Source organism: Pseudopodoces humilis, chromosome 30, assembly GCF_049639895.1.
Source record: "Pseudopodoces humilis isolate 2021_Gansu_Grassland_sample_001 chromosome 30, ASM4963989v1, whole genome shotgun sequence".
NCBI classification, from domain to species: Eukaryota; Metazoa; Chordata; class Aves; order Passeriformes; family Paridae; genus Pseudopodoces; species Pseudopodoces humilis.
The window spans coordinates 2,280,630-2,286,745 of NC_142229.1; positions in this window are offsets into that span (position 1 = coordinate 2,280,630).

The window sequence follows — 6,116 nt, forward strand, 5'->3', positions numbered from 1 at the left end:
GAAGCTGCCGAGGTGGTGCTGAGGACATGGTTGCCCTCCCCGGGGATCTGCAGCTGTCTCCAAGCGATGATTTTTTGTTTATTTCTTTTTTTTTTTTTTTCCAGCTGTTCTCGTCCCCCGTTTGTACATCCAGGGCTCGGTGAGATTTTCTCCTTTTGCAAAGAAAAGAAACCTTGGGTTTGTGTGGGGATATCGAATCACAGAATGGTTTGGGAAGGATTCTCCTTAAAGACCTTAAAGATCACCTCATTCCGTGGTTCCATGGCCCCATCCCGAATTAAGACAATTTACAAATTCCTGTCAAAGTCAGGGAATATTTTTATTTTTTATTTTTTTTGCCCAAGGGAGAAAAAAATTAACAAAAAAAAAGAAAAAAAGAAGGAACTCACGATTGAAGCTTTTTATTTTTTGTTGTTTTGACAGCTTCTAAACGCCACCATTCATTTCACAAGTGCTGCAATGTTTCAGTTAAACATTTTCCAGGCAGAATATGCTCCCTTTCCCTTTGAAGCGCTGCCTTCCCAGAGAAAAGTTTGACTCAGATCAGAAAGTGGGAGTGTGGTGGGAAAAACAACCCGAGGAAGATTGGAAATGAGCTGTTCCAGGCACATCCCGAGGTTTATGGCGTGCCCTCCCCCACTCCTGCTTGATTGAAACCCAGGAATTTCTCCTGCTGTTTTGCAGCTGAAGCTGTGTTTGTCCCGGGATATAATCCCGGGATTATCCCAGGATTAAACAGGGAGATCCTGGGCGGGGGCTGCTTCTCTGTCCTCACTCAACTCATGGGATTTTGCAGCTCTGGGATGTTCCAGCTTGGGAAAAACCTCTCTTGAACCCTGGAAAACCGGGTTGATCATCCTTACATGCAGAAAAATTGGGTTTTCACTTCTGCCTGGCCACACTCCTCCAAAAATCCAGGCAGTGAGAGGAAGTTCCTGAGCTCTGTCAGACACTTCCATGTCAGCAGCAGCAGCCCTGTCCCTCCCCTGTCCCAGGGAATCGCATTCCCAGCAGGTGGGAAATGTTCCTGAACAGAAATGCCTACAAACCCAAAAGGTTAAATCTGAATTCAAAACAACAACAACCAAAACAACCCCAAACCAGAGCTACACTGAAAAAGTGAGGTGGATAAATGTTTTGGCAGAGCTTTGCCCGCAGGGAACTCGCCGGCCATTTCAGGGTAGGATTTGTGGTTGTTGTGTTTTTGTTCCAATAATAATGCTGGGATTGCTTTGTGGAGCAGCCAGACATCCCAAACAAAGCCGGGGAGCGCTCCTGGGATAATGAAATTTCATCTGCATCCAGGAAAACCGTCTTGGGTTTCTCTGTTTGCAGACACAACGCAGAGCTCTCGCCCCGTTTTCCCGTTTATCCACACGGAGCAGCTCCTGGAGCCGCTGCCCCTGGAGCCTCGCGGAGCCTGGAGCTGGGCCAGGGCTCAGGCTGGCCTTGATGTCACTGTCACCTGCTCCTCGCTCTGCTGCCGGCTCTGAGGGGCCTGAGGGGGAAAATCCAGCTGGGAATGAATCCCGAGGCACAGGGGAGGGTTTAAAGGCCAGCCCGGAGCTCTGGCTCCTCCTGGCAGCGTTTCCTTGGAAGCTGTTCCCTCTGGGGAGCCTCCAGCTGCAGGACAGGTCACAGAAATGTCCTGTCACCTCCTGTCCCTGTCCTGTCACCTCCTGTCCCTGCCAGCTGCGCCACCCCTGGTGCGAGAAGCACTCTCTGCTCCATGGCACATCCAGAGGATTTGGGAGCAGGGGCAGAGCAGAGATCTGGGAACTGCAGGACCTGCCTGGGATGGGATCCATGGGATGGGATCCATGGGATGGGATCCATGGGATGGGATGGGATCCATGGGATGGGATCCATGGGATGGGATCCATGGGATGGGACGGGATGGGAGTGCAGCTGGAAAAGTTCACAGCTGCAGCCACTGGAGGCTGCTCTGGTTATACATAAATCACCTCTGAGCTCAACCAGACTGGAACAGTCAGCCCGAGGAGGGGAAGGGCTGGGGAGCTCCAGAGCCCTTTCCTGGCTTTAAACTCAAAATTAATTTTAAATTTTAATACCAAAATACCCAGAAGAGCATTCCCTTCCCTTCCCTTCCCTTCCCTTCCCTTCCCTTCCCTTCCCTTCCCTTCCCTTCCCTTCCCTTCCCTTCCCGCACCTTCCCGCACCTTCCCGCACCTTCCCGCACCTTCCCGCACCTTCCCTTCCCGCACCTTCCCGCACCTTCCCTTCCCGCACCTTCCCTTCCCGCACCTTCCCTCCCCTTCCCTTCCCTTCCCTTCCCTTCCCTTCCCTTCCCTTCCCTTCCCTTCCTTCCCTTCCCTTCCCTTCCCTTCCCTTCCCTTCCCTTCCCTTCCCTTCCCTTCCCTTCCCTTTCCCTTCCCTTCCTTCCCTTCCCTTCCCTTCCCTTCCCGCACCTTCCCGCACCTTCCCGCACCTTCCCGCACCTTCCCGCACCTTCCCGCACCTTCCCGCACCTTCCCGCACCTTCCCGCACCTTCCCTTCCCTCCCCTCCCCTCCCCTCCCCGATTTATTCCAATAAAAATCTGCATTTTCCCAATCCCATCCCTCTGTAAAATCTGCTCCTCTCCAAGTCAGGATTTCACCATCTCACTTTGCCGTGCATCGGAGTGATTGGATTTTTAAAACCTGGGGTGGTTTTTACCAGTTTTTGTGGAGGAAAGGCTCCAGGGGTTCCATGAGGAGCCATCCCATCCTTCTGGCCCCTCGTGGGAACAGGATTTGCACTTCCCTGCTTTTCCATCTGCTGCCAGCAGGGAAATACTCGGTGCCAAGGGCAGAAGAGGAAGGAAAACACAGCAGAGCTGCGGATTTAGCTGGGAAAGGGCAGCCAGAACATCCCCCAGAACCCTCAGAGAGGAAAATCCTCCCCTCAGCAGGAATGCTTCGTTTTTATTTTAATTTTACTAATTTTAGCAATATTAATTTCAGCCAAAAAAAAAAGAAAAAAGAAAGGAAAAGGTCACAGAGAACAAAAGGTTGGGAGGTGATAAAATCCAAATCTTCTCCTCTCCATGCACAGCCTGAGCTGCTTTGCCTAATGGAAACAGGCAGCAGAGAGCAGTTTGGCTTTAATAATTCTAATTATTCCACGACATTGTGAAATAAATTAGAAATCCAAATGAAATCAGCGTCCCGTGGCACGGGGAAATGTTCAGTCACAGAGCGCAGGCACCGAGATCCATCCCGAGGTCTGTCTTGCGTAGATCAGACAGAAAATAACAGAAATTAGCTCGGAAATTGGAGAGAGGACGAAAGCACCTGGTGGCTGCTGCAAAGCCAATCCTCAGCCTCCTGCCAGCGGCTCCTGTCCCAACTTTTCTGCTTCCCTCTTCCCCACTCTGCCCTTCTCCCCCGGGCTTCCCTGACCTGGAATTTCCCCGGGACAGGGCACAGCTCTTCCCTCCCAGGCCGGGTTTAACAGAGCCAGGCCTGCAGGATGAGCTCGGCTTTGGATTTCTGCCCCTCCCTGGGCCCTTCCCAGCCCCGGAGGGAATTGTTAATAATGCCAGAACACCAAAGCCGAGCTCTGGGGCCACCCCGAGCATGGAGAGGATGTGCAGAACCCAAAAATTACCCCAAAACTGGGCCTTGAGCACATCCCTGCCTCTGCTGCACTTTTCCAGCTTCTCCCGATGCTAATTCCGTGCTGGTTCTGTCTGCAGGGAACAGCAGAGCCCGGCCCTGGCACCTGGGATCCTTCCTGAGCCTGTTCTGGCACCTGCAGCCGTGTGGGATCCATCCCAAATATCCCAGTGTGGGATCCATCCCAAATATCCCAGTGTGGGATCCATCCCAAATATCCCAGTGTGGGATCCATCCCAAATATCATCCTGGTGTGGGATCCATCCCAAATATCATCCTGGTGTGGGATCCATCCCAAATATCCCAGTGTGGGATCCATCCCAAATATCATCCCAGTGTGGGATCCATCCCAAATATCCCAGTGTGGGATCCATCCCAAATATCCCAGTGTGGGATCCATCCCAAATATCCCAGTGTGGGATCCATCCCAAATATCATCCCAGTGTGGGATCCATCCCAAATATCATCCCAGTGTGGGATCCATCCCAAATATCATCCTGGTGTGGGATCCATCCCAAATATCATCCTGGTGTGGGATCCATCCCAAATATCCCAGTGTGGGATCCATCCCAAATATCATCCCAGTGTGGGATCCATCCCAAATATCCCAGTGTGGGATCCATCCCAAATATCCCAGTGTGGGATCCATCCCAAATATCATCCTGGTGTGGGATCCATCCCAAATATCCCAGTGTGGGATCCATCCCAAATATCATCCTGGTGTGGGATCCATCCCAAATATCCCAGTGTGGGATCCATCCCAAATATCATCCCAGTGTGGGATCCATCCCAAATATCCCAGTGTGGGATCCATCCCAAATATCATCCTGGTGTGGGATCCATCCCAAATATCATCCTGGTGTGGGATCCATCCCAAATATCCCAGTGTGGGATCCATCCCAAATATCATCCTGGTGTGGGATCCATCCCAAATATCATCCCAGTGTGGGATCCATCCCAAATATCCCAGTGTGGGATCCATCCCAAATATCCCAGTGTGGGATCCATCCCAAATATCATCCTGGTGTGGGATCCATCCCAAATATCCCAGTGTGGGATCCATCCCAAATATCCATCCTGGTGTGGGATCCATCCCAAATATCATCCTGGTGTGGGATCCATCCCAAATGTCCTCCCAGTGTGGGATCCGTCCCAAATGTCCTGCTGGCTCCTCACAGGGGGCTCAGGCCCTGCTGCTGCTCCACGGATTGTCATTCCCACCCTGTTCCACCTCATTTCACTATAAAATTGCCAAGTTGGGAATGTCCAGCTCCTGGAGGCACAATTTAATTCATGCCCTACCAAGTTCCCCCTCCAAACCACTCCTCTCCCCCTGCCCTCATTCCAGGAATTCCCACCCTGAGCTTGCTCCTGTCCTTGATCCCAGCCCAGCTTCACCCTTAGCACTGGAAATTGTTCATTTGGAGCCTGGAGGGGCCCCAAAACTGCGGGGGGAGGGAAATGGGGGGGCTCTGCTTGAGGGGGTGAGGGTGGATGGAGGGAAACCTCATTCCCTGGAGAGGAGCAGCTCCCAGGAAGTGCTGGATCCCCTGGGAGTGGGGAGAGGGAAAAGGGAGAGGGGGAAAAGGGGGGGAAAAGGGGGGAAAGGGAGAGGGAAAAGGGAGAGGGGAGAGGGAAAAGGGAGAGGGGGAAAAGGGGGGGAAAAGGAGAGGGGAAAGTGAGAGGGAAAAGGGGGAAAAGGGAGAGGGGGAAAAGGGGGGGAAAAGGGGGGAAAGGGAGAGGGAAGAGGGAGAGGGGAGGGGAAAAAGAGAGATAGAAAAGGGAGAGGGGAAAAGGGAGAGGGGAGAGGGGGGAAGGGATGGGGAAAGGGAGAAGGGAAATGGAGGGGGAAAAGGGAGAGGGGGGAAAAGGGAAAGGGGAGAGGGAGAAAAGAGAGTGGGAAAGGGAGAAGGGGAAAAGGAGAGGGGAAAGTGAGAGGGAAAAGGGGGAAAAGGGAGAGGGGGGAAAAGGGAGAGGGGAAAGGGAGAGGGGGGAAAAGGGAGGGATGTCCTCTCTGCCTTTCATGCTGGAGCTCCACCACTCTCCCTCCTGTCAGTAGGAGGGGAACTGAACCCAGCTTTGGTGTAACCCAAATGAATCCTTCACCAGTTACAGCAAATTTATCCTTTTGATTTCCCCTTTTCCCTCCCAACCTTGTTTCATTTGAGCTGGGTTGGGTTTTTTACTTTTATTTTCCCCCCTCTTTTATTCCATGTTCTGGAAGCTTCTCCCTTTTTTGTCGCTCTGGGGTTTGAAGGCGTGGTGGAAAGCTGTTCTGGATCCAGCGGCAGGGCCCGTTTGGGGTTGCTCAGACACGCACACCCTCACAAGGACCCCCTTCGATTGTTGCCATGGAAACACATTTCAATATCTCCTTCAAGTAAATGTATCTGCATAAAGTTCTGCATTTTCCATCTCAAAGGAGAGGAGGAATTTCCATCCAGCTCGAAGGAGAGAGGAGATTTCCGTCCACGCCAGAGCCAGGGGGTCCATCCCA